The sequence below is a fragment of the Lucilia cuprina genome, chromosome 4, assembly GCF_022045245.1.
Source record: "Lucilia cuprina isolate Lc7/37 chromosome 4, ASM2204524v1, whole genome shotgun sequence".
Taxonomy (NCBI): Eukaryota; Metazoa; Arthropoda; class Insecta; order Diptera; family Calliphoridae; genus Lucilia; species Lucilia cuprina.
In genome coordinates, this window is record NC_060952.1 from 93,032,627 (window position 1) to 93,044,301 (window position 11,675).

Consider the following 11,675-nt stretch of genomic DNA (forward strand, 5'->3'; position numbering starts at 1 on the left):
AAAAAACCCGTATAAATCAAATATATTGATTTTATTTATGTTTGACGTAAAAAAAATGGAAACATATTTAAATATTTATTAAATGTTGAGATTTTTTTTTCTAATATATTCTAAAGGTCCAAAGTTAAATTTCAAACTAATTGTTTGTTATTTTTGTTCAATGAAATTATCTATTACGCATCGTTACTAGACGTGATAAATAAATACAACCAGACGTAATTGTTAAATGTGAGAAATTAAATGACATTGAAATTTTTGAGATTTCTCAAAATTTGATATGATTCAAAATATAATATTGTATAAAAAAGGAAAACGAACATAGAAGTATTTAAATCTTATTAAAAAAAATACAATCACTTCTAATGACTTTTTTGATTAAACTCCTTTAATTGTTCGATTTTATTTCATCATTTAAATAACGAATTTAAATTGTTTAACTTCACTTAACTTGGAAAATTACTTTAAATATTAAGACAATTTATTTGTTTCTATTAATTCCTGTAATTTTGTTTGCAATAACAACAATTGCTTACACCCAAAGTAATGCAATTAGTAAAATTACTTTCTCTCTCTTTCTCTATGCTGCACTCACTTAATGTTTGTTTTTCTTGACTTTTGCTGCTTCAGTATTTTCTTGTGGAACAATTACATATTTTTTTACTTGTTTACATTCTATTGTTTACATTTTAAGTCTTAAGTCATCTTGTAACAGCAGCAAGCATTTTATGTGTTCGTGTGTCAGCAGAATAACATAAAACAGTGTACCATAGTGTAAGCGGAGATATCTAATTGTATCTGTTTCGATAGACAGACAGAAAGACAGACAGACAGACAGACAGACAGACAGACAGACAGACAGACAGATAGATAGATAGATAGATAGATAGATAGATAGATAGATAGATGGATAGATAGATAGATAGATAGATAGATAGATAGATAGATAGATAGATAGATAGATAGATAGATAGATAGATAGATTGATAGATGGATAGATAAATAGATAGATAGATAGATAGATAGATAGATAGATAGATAGATAGATAATTTGATAATTAGATAAATAGATAAATAGATAAATAGATAAATAGATAAATAGATAAATAGATAAATAGATAAATAGATAAATAGATAAATAGATAAATAGATAAATAGATAAATAGATAAATAGATAAATAGATAAATAGATAAATAGATAAATAGATAAATAGATAAATAGATAAATAGATAAATAGATAGATAGATAGATAGATAGATAGATAGATAGATAGATAGATAAATAGATAATTAGATAAATAGATAAATAGATAGATAGATAGATAGATAGATAGATAGATAGATAGATAGATAGATAGATAGATAGATAGATAGATAGATAGATATATAGATAGATAGATAGATAGATAGATAGATAGATAGATAGATAGATAGATAGATAGATAGATAGATAGATAGATAGATAGATAGATTGATTGATTGATTGATAAATTGATAGATGGATAGATAGATAGATAGATAGATAGATAGATAGACAGATAGATAGAGAGATAGATAGATAGATATATAGATAGATAGATAGATAGATAGATAGATAGATAGATAGATAGATAGATAGATAGATAGATAGATAGATAGATAGATAGATAGATAGATAGATAGATAGATAGATAGATAGATAGATAATTAGATAGATAGATAGATAGATAGATAGATAGATAGATAGATAGATAGATAGATAGATAGATAGATAGATAGATAGATAGATAGATAGATAGATAGATAGATAGATAGATAGATAGATAGATAGATAGATAGATAGATAGATAGATAGATAGATAGATAGATAAATAGATAGATAGATAGATAGATAGATAGATAGATAGATAGATAGATAGATAGATAGATAGATAGATAGATAGAATGATAGATAGATAGATAGATAGATAGATAGATAGATAGATAATTGATAGATAGATAGATAGATAGATAGATAGATAGATAGATAGATAGATAGATAGATAGATAGATAGATAGATAGATAGATAGATAGATAGATTGATTGATAAATTGATAGATGGATAGATAGATAGATAGATAGATAGATGGATAGATAGATAGATAGATAGATAGATAGATAGATAGATAGGTAGATAGATAGATAGATAGATAGATAGATAGATAGATAGATAGATAGATAGATAGATAGATAGATAGATAGATAGATAGATAGATAGATAGATAGATAGATAGATAGATAGATAGATAGATAAATAGATAGATAGATAGATAGATAGATAGATAGATAGATAGATAGATAGATAGATAGATAGATAGATAGATAGATAGATCGATAGATAAATAGATAGATAGATAGATAGATAGATAGATAGATAGATAGATAGATAGATAGATAGATAGATAGATAGATAGATAGATAGATAGATAGATAGATAGATAGATAGATAGATAAATAGATAGATAGATAGATAGATAGATAGATAGATAGATAGATAGTAGATAGATAGATAGATAAATAGATAGATGATGATAGATAGATAGATAGATAGATAGATAGATAGATAGATAGAATAGATAGATGATAGATAGATAGTAGATAGATAGATAGATAGTTGATAGATAGATAGATAGATAGATAGATAGATAGATAGATAGATAGATAGATAGATAGATAGATAGATAGATAGATAGATAGATAGATAGATAGATAGATAGATAGATAGATAGATAGATAGATAGATAGATAGATAGATAGATAGATAGATAGATAGATAGGTAGATAGATAGGTAGATAGATAGGTAGATAGATAGTTAAAAACTAAATTTCGTTTATGTACGTCGTATGGCAACACTAGTTGACACACTACTTACCTTAAACTCTTCTGCACTTCGAGACTCACCTACACGTTGCTACAATCTCCTACAAAATGTCATTCTTAGTACAAACTATTACCAACAAAACAAAAAGTGTCACTCAGGTCTGCGATATTACACTATTATAACATTATTTTTTTGGGGAATATTTATGTTGTTGTTTTCATAACACTTTAACAATATTAGACAAATATTTATCAAGTTTATCACGTAGAAGAAACAAAAAAAAGAAATAACAACCGAATAACAGTAAAATTTAAGTTAGTAGACTTTAGTCAAGTAGAAGAGAGAAATGTCTAGGAGAGAAAGAGTAATAACAAGTGAAAACTAATAATAATATTAACAAAATACATATTCAAATCTATAAATGATAATTTCTCTCTATTTCTCACTGATTAATAATGAGAAATTAACGATTTGCAATGATAACTAAATTGTCACGTATAAGATCGTTCACATTGAAACTGATGAAGAGTGATGTAAGAGTTGTTAATGTTTGTGTAAAACTCTCTTTAAAAGCGGCAAAGATAGACGATTAATTTACGAAAGAAAAAAAAAACAACTAAAATAATGATTAATATTTAATATGAAGAAGACATGAGCAGCTACAAGAAAAAAAAAAAACACACACACACCATACACACATACACACGCACGCGAAGTATTAACCACAATTGTAAACAATTCAATTCATAAAATCGATTTGTGAGTTTTTTTTAAGCTTTTTTTCGACATTTTTACCAAATTTCAAACAAAACATATGGAAATTAACATTAACTTGACAATGATGATGACGATGTTGTTAGAGATAATGATCATTAATTGCAAGCTAAAACGTAAAGTTGAGGAGGTATTGAACAGTTTTTTTTTTGAAAAAAGTACATTTAATACGAGTGTGAAACTTGTAAGTGTGATGAGAAACGAATACAAGTACGTTCGTTAAACGTAGTATGTAGTTGAAATTGTTGTTTTTGTAGGCTTGAGCCACTAAAGCTAAAACCAGCAACACCAAACGATCAAATCAACGTAATTTAACAATTTCAATTTTAGCTTTTTTTTTCGAACTAAAACGCGCTTTTCAAGTGTCTTTCATTGTTTTTGCACGATCCATATGAGTTGAGTCTGCTTTTGACAGTCCAGCAGGAAGGTTCTGATACTCATATTATCGTGGTGTTATTGAAAATTTATAAAAGAAAAAAATCTTAAGTGTTTTTCTAAATTATTAACGAAACAATATTTAACGAAAGCTTAATTAGCATCTACGTTAATTTGAAAATTAAATAAGAAAAAAAAAATTCTCTAAGCAGTGAAAAAAATAAAAATTCTAAAATAACGAAAATTTAGAAAAAAAATATTTAATAAATTTTTTGTTCTATAACAAACATATAAGTTGAACTTTATATGCATTTGTTTGTTTTTTTATTGAAATAAATAAAAATATTTTTTTAAAAGAAATAAATAAATATTTATTTAAATTAAATATTCATTTACTTAAATTAAATATTTAAACTGTGTAAAAACCAAAAAAATTTACGAAGAAAAAAAATAATTGTGAAATAAATAAAGAAATTTTTCATATAATTAGCAAAACAAATATATAGAGATAATAATTATTGTGTAATAACGAAAAAATAAAATATATATTTTCAGAAAAAAAGTTTACAAAAAAAACGTTAAGTACTGAATAATAAACTATTTGATTGGTGTGAAAAATAAATATTAATACCTAAATCTATTTATTTAAAAAAATTTGAAATAAAACGAAATATTGCCAACAAAAATTAGTAGAGACAAAAAGGATTAATTACACTTAACCAACGGCAGTTTTGAAAAAGGTTAGTAAAAAACAACAAGTTTTATGAAATTGTTATCAAGAATTTGCAAAAAATTTTAAAACTTCTCTTAAAGAGAAATTTTTGAAAAATTTAAAAGTTTTGCATTAAGTTTTAAATGTTTAATAAAAATTTTGAGAAAATTTTATAAATTTCCCTTATGTAAAAACTTTTCCTCTAAGGGAATTTTAGTTTTCAAAAAAATTTTTAAAAATTTAGTATTTTTGCATAAAGTTTTAAACGTTTAAAAAGAATTTGCCAAAATTTTATAAATTTCCCTTATTTAAAAAAATTTCCCTTTAAGGGAAATTTTCGTTTTCAAGAAAATTTTTAAAAATTTTATATTTTTGAAACAAGTTTTAAATGTTTAACAAGAATTGGCCAAAATTTTGTAAATTTCCTTTATATAAAAAAATTTCCCCTTAAGGGAAATTTTTGTTTTAAGGGTTTTTTTTTTAATTTGCTATTTTTGCATTAAGTTTTAAATGTTTAATAAGAATTTGCAAAAATTGTATAAATTTCCCTTAAGTAAAAAAATTTCCCTTTAAGGGAAATTTTTGTTTTAAGGTAAATTTTTAAAAATTTCAAATTTTTGCATTAAGTTTTAAATGTTTAAGAAGAATTTGATAAAATTTGATAAATTTCCCTTATGTAAAAAAATTTCCCTCTAAGGGAAATTTAAGTTTTAAGGAAAATTTAAAAAAATTTCAAATTTTTGCATTAAGTTTTAAATGTTAAAGAAGAATTTGATAAATTTCCCTTTTATAAAAAAAAATTTCCCTTTAAGGGAAATTTTAGTTTTCAAGAAAATTTTTTAAAATTGAATATTTTTGAAACATGTTTTAAATGTTTAATAAGAATTTGCCAAAATTTTTTAAATTTCCCTTTTATAAAAAAATTTCCCTTTAAGGGAAATTTTTGTTTTAAGGAAAATTTTTAAAAGTTTCAAATTTTTGCATTAAGTTTTAAATGTTTAACAAGAATTTGCCAAAAATTTTTAAATTTCCCTTTAAGGGAAATTTTAGTTTTAAAGAAAATTTTTAAAAATTTAGTAATTTTGCATTAAGTTTTAAATGTTTAACAAGAAGTTGCCAAAAATTTTTAAATTTCCCTTATTTAAAAACATTTCCCTTTAAGGGAAATTTTCGTTTTCAAGAAAATTTTTAAAAATTTGATATTTTTGAAAGAAGTTTTAAATGTTTAACAAGAATTGGCCAAAATTTTGTAAATTTCCCTTATATAAAAAATTTTCCTTTTGTGGGAAATTTTTGTTTTCAAGAAATTTTTTAAAATTTAATATTTTTGCATTACGTTTTAAATGTTTAATAAGAATTTGCTAAAATTTTGTAAATTTCCCTTATTTAAAAAAAATTCCCTTTTAAGGGAAATTTTAGTTTTCAAGAAAATTTTTTAAAATTGAATATTTTTGAAACATGTTTTAAATGTTTAATAAGAATTTGCCAAAATTTTTTAAATTTCCCTTTTATAAAAAATTTTCCCTTTAAGGGAAATTTTAGTTTTCAAGAAAATTTTTAAAAATTTAGTAATTTTGCATTAAGTTTTAAATGTTTAACAAGAAGTTGCCAAAATTTTTTAAATCTCCCTTATCTAATAAAATTTCCCTTTAAGGGAAATTTTCGTTTTCAAGAAAATTTTTAAAAATTTAGTAATTTTGCATTAAGTTTTAAATGTTTAACAAGAAGTTGCCAAAATTTTTTAAATTTCCCTTATTTAAAAACATTTCCCTTTAAGGGAAATTTTGGTTTTCAAGAAAAATTTTAAAAATTTTATATTTTTGAAACAAGTTTTAAATGTTTAACAAGAATTTGCCAAAAATTTTTAAATTTCCCTTATATAAAAAATTTTCCTTTTATGGGAAATTTTTGTTTTCAAGAAATTTTTTAAAATTTAATATTTTTGCATTACGTTTTAAATGTTTAATAAGAATTTGCTAAAATTTTATAAATTTCCCTTATGTAAAAAATTTCCTTTAAAGGGAAATTTTTGTTTTAAGGGAAATGTTTTAAAATTTGTTATTTTTAGAATTAGTTTCAAATGTTTAACAAGAATTTGCCAAATTTTTTTTAAATTTCCCTTATATAAAAAAATTTCCCTTTTAGGGAAATTTTTGTTTTAAGGAAAATTTTTAAAAATTTCAAATTTTTGCATTAAGTTTTAAATGTTTAACAAAAGTTTGCCAAAATTTTTAAAATTTCCCTTTTATAAAAAAATTTCCCTTTAAGGGAAATTTTAGTTTTCAAGAAAATTTAAAAAAAATAATATTTTTGCATTAAATTTTAAATATTTAGCAAAAATTTGCCAAAATTTTATAAATTTCCTGAATACGAAAAAAATTCCCCTTTATGTAAAATTTCCCAAAATATTTATGTGTTTAAAATCCATTATAACCAAACAAATCTTACAAATTCCTTTCATACCTCCACAATTTTTACTTCTTTCCTAAAAAAAAGTGTAAATCATTTATATTTTCCCTCCAAAAATTAAACATATATATTAATCAATATAACTACAAATATTTACCCAAAAAAATTATAACTAATATAATACATATACATTTGGAATGAATTGATTTTATTTCTATTAATCCTTAAACAATAATAACAGCCTACAAAATGAAATTATTCACCATAAATCTTTTACACAAAAAAAAAAAAAAAACAAAAAAACAAATATTTATTGTAACGCCAAGTCATAACGAAATATTTATTATAAATTACTCACTTGTTTTTTTTTTGGGAATTTGATTTTCAATTCTGTTTTAAGACATTTACCAAAGAAATGAAGCAAATATTTTGATTTGTATTTGTAGCAACAAAAAGCCAACTCCCCACCTTCAGAAAAAAGGAATTTACACATTAAACAAACAAATCTTTATAGAGAATTTATTATAATACAAATATTATAGGTTGGACTTATACGATTATGATTAATATTTAACCACATAAACCAGACAACAACTCTAAAAGAGAATAAAAAAGTGAGAAGAGTCATCTTTAACTTAGTAAATAAGTTACAGTAAATAAGTTACAGTGAGTTAAATATTAGGCCTTTTGAGGAAATGTAACAAATTTTTAATTTAATTTAAATTGTAATAATTTTGTTCAAGTTGAGCCTGTTAATGTGAAAATATGTAAACTTTTTTTTTTATTTCATAAAATTTTGAAATATTAAATACAAATGTTTATTGGGTTTAAGGTCAATTTATCGCTGACACAACATACTGCATCAAATCGTTCTAATAAACGAAAAAACACCCATAATCATGTATAAGTGGTCACACTTAAAAACGAGTAGCTGGAGTAAAGGAAAAACTATTAGAAAAGAGAAACAAATTAAAAGGAATATAATAAATATTTTACATAAAAAACTGTAGGCAAATAAAAAATTACGAAAGAGATTAAGTAAAAACTGAGAAATTTTTGGAAAATAGAAGCATTTGTATTTCATTAAAGAAAGTTTAATTTTAATTAAGAATACAATCAGTTTAGTGCTGTAGCATGGTCTGTAAACAACATTATAACTGGACTATATTCTGGACAATATATCACATCAGTCTAAAGGTTTAACTAAAGATCAATTCATAATCTACACCGTTTTACAGTCTATTTCCTAGACTTTAGTTCACGTCAGACTATTGTCTTCACTTTAGATCCGGTTAATGTCTTGACTAAAGAGCATTCTTTAGTTTTGCTATAGATCGGTCATAGTCTTGATAATAGCTCAGTTCTAGTTCAGATCTAGTTCAGTTCTAGTTCAGTTCTAGTTCAGTTCTAGTTCAGTTCTAGTTCAGTTCTAGTTCAGTTCTAGTTCAGTTCTAGTTCAGTTCTAGTTCAGTTCTAGTTCAGTTCTAGTTCAGTTCTAGTTCAGTTCTAGTTCAGTTCTAGTTCAGTTCTAGTTCAGTTCTAGTTCAGTTCTAGTTCAGTTCTAGTTCAGTTCTAGTTCAGTTCTAGTTCTGTTTTAATTCTGTTCTAGATCTGTTTTAGTTCTGTTCTAGTTGTGTTCTTGTTCTGTTCTAGTTCTGTTCTAATTCTAGTTTACTTCTTGTTCATTTATAGTTTAGTGCTAGTTGAAGTTTTGTTAAACACATTTAAAAGTACGTTTTTAAAACAAAATCATTCAAAATTATTGTTGGGAGCTACTTTAAAGATAGTACCAACAAAAAGTACCTTTCTTGTCAAATAAATTTTTCCCTGGTGTCTGCTGCATTAAAAAAGTAATTGTATTGGTTTGCCAGATTATTGAATATGTGTACTTTTTCTTTTATTTTTTTTTTAATACTTATACGTATTAACATTTATATGATCCTTATAATAAAAATGTATGTATGTGTGGTTAAATTTACGTTAAGTAGAATGTTTTCAGCTTAAGGCTAAATGAAGCGTATAAAAATTTAACTTCATATTCAATAATAGTCATAATAATCATCAACATCAAAAAAAACGACAAACAACCCAAATAAAAATATTATATTTATAATGATTTATATGTGCAGATTTTATATAACGAGTTTAATCATAAAAAACCCACAAAACATTATTATTAATTCCTTAAAAACAAAATCTATAAAGAAAAATGCCTATTCCACAAAATTTATTTATTTCATTTCATATTTTCTCTTGACCAAACCATCCATTCAGCCCTAGTCGATTCAATAATATTTAATAAATACGCAGTAGACATATACTTACTATGAATAAATAGATGAAGTCAAACCTATTTGATATTGTTTAATAAATTATGAGATTTTAAGGGTAATAAACAGGGGAATTTTGGTGGAAGGGGATAATAGTTATGACGCTAGTTCTTTAGTGCAAATTCTATAGGCAGGACTATGCCAAAACTGAACCAGAATTGAACTAGAACTGAACTAAAACTGAACTAGAACTGAACTAGAACTGAACTAGAACTGAACTAGAACTGAACTAGAACTGAACTAGAACTGAACTAGAACTGAACTAGAACTGAACTAGAACTGAACTAGAACTGAACTAGAACAGAACTAGAACTGAAGTAGAACTGAACTAGAACTGAACTAGAACAGAACTAGAACTTAACTAGAACTTAACTAGAACTGAACAAGAACTGAACTAGAATTGATCTAAAACTGAACGAAACTAGAACTGAAATGAACTTGAACTTAACTAGAACGAGAAGAAGAAAGTTTTGATTTTTATGGATTTTTAAAGTTTTGGTACTTTTTGGCAAAAAGTACTTTTTGAAATTTGGTACTTAAATAATATTTTTATTCACTTTAATATTCTGTTCAAAATGTATCATCAATTAAATGGTATTTTGTATAAAATGGAATTAAAAATTAAAATTTTTAAAAATGATTCTTTTTATGAAAAATTTCACACAAATATGAATTTTGTTTTTAAAATACAATTTTTAGTAAAATTTTTTATATATAGTACCTTAAAAAAGGTACCTTTATTGAGATAGAAAAGTACCTTTATTTTATTTAAGACGAATACATAGATATTTGTTAAAAGTACTTATTTAGGAAAACTTTGAAAGTTTTGTGCTTAGTACCATTTTATTAAAAATCTTAAGAAACGAATAAAAATAAAAATCTAAACAAATCGTTGTCTTTCTGTTTCAATAATAATTTTCAAAATTTTGTCACTTTTTATATACCACCTTGCTTATGGCTCGCCAACGTTATAGGGGGAAAAGGGTGTCAAGTTATTTTCATTTAAAATAAATTGAAATAATTACAAGGAAAACCACTGTAGTGCTAGTATTTGGTTAGTAATAATATTTAACAATTTAAACTAACAACAAAAGACAAGGTCAATGTATGGCTGAAAATTTTTGTTGAAAGATTTTGTTAAAACCAAATTTTTTTAATTTAACTTATTTTCTATAAGATTTTTCTACATTCAAGAATTTTTTAAAGATTTTTCTTATACTAGAGTTTTGTGCAAGATTTTGTAACTTTAGTCAGTTTAATTTGCCATAAAATAAAACGTGTTTTATTGAAAATAGTTATGCTAGTTTAGCTGCAAGCTTATTTAAGCTTTTAAATAAAATGAAATAAAATTGCAGTTTTGTAATCAAAAACACTTGGCATTCGAAATTTGTTAGTTTTTGTTGTGTAAATAATTTGTCGTTTGGCTACCAAGTTTATGTTTTTTTTTTGTAAGAAAACCTTGATTATACAAAAATTGACTGACTGACTGTTTGTTAGACAGATAAACGGACGGACAGACAATGTTGTGGGATTGTGGCTAGTTTTATGTAATTTTGTGTTGCTTATTTCTTTGGTTAAGGTTTGTTTATATTGGAAATGCCAAATTTATTTTAATAATTCTTGTTTAATGGAAAAATTTTGAATTTTATGAAAATTAAAATCTGTAAAATTTGTTAAGACACAGGTGTTTTTTAGATAAATTTAATAAAACTAAAGTAAAATTCTTAATTATATTGTTTTTTTTTCAGATTGAATGCATTTAATTTCTGGGTAAGTAGTTTCAAAAACCACTTAATTTAATTTTACCCATAATTAGTTTCAAGTTTACATATCTTTTTTACAGTTTGTTCATCAAATAAATAGAAAATGATCGTGTTGTAATAGTGTAATTGTACATGTTTTAATGTACAAGTTATGAATAGTATAAAAAAATCATTTTGTTCAACCAAACATTGATCTAAACCGAACTGGAACTGAAATAAAAAACAGAACTCGAACAGAACTTGATCATAACTCGAACAGAACTGGAACAGAATATGAACAGAACACGAACAGGACTAGAACAGAACCAGAAGAGAATTCGTTCAGAACTCGAACAGAACAGGAAAAGAACTAGAACAGAACTCGAAAAGAACAGAACAGAACTAGAACAGAACTAGAACAGAACTAGAATAGAACTAGAACAGAACTAGAACAGAACTAGAACAGAACTAGAACAGAACTAGAACAGAACTAGA

General features: G+C 24.1%; 1 long non-coding RNA gene across 1 annotated transcript in view; it reads left to right on the top strand.

Moving 5' to 3' along the window:
* The first annotated feature begins 4,535 nt into the window (after window positions 1-4,535).
* Window positions 4,536-11,675, top strand: part of LOC124419865 — a 25,510-nt gene continuing 18,370 nt past the window's right edge. Inside the window, exon 1 of the long non-coding RNA XR_006940855.1 lies at window positions 4,536-4,727. This is a non-coding gene — a long non-coding RNA (uncharacterized LOC124419865). The remainder of the gene's footprint in view (window positions 4,728-11,675) is intronic.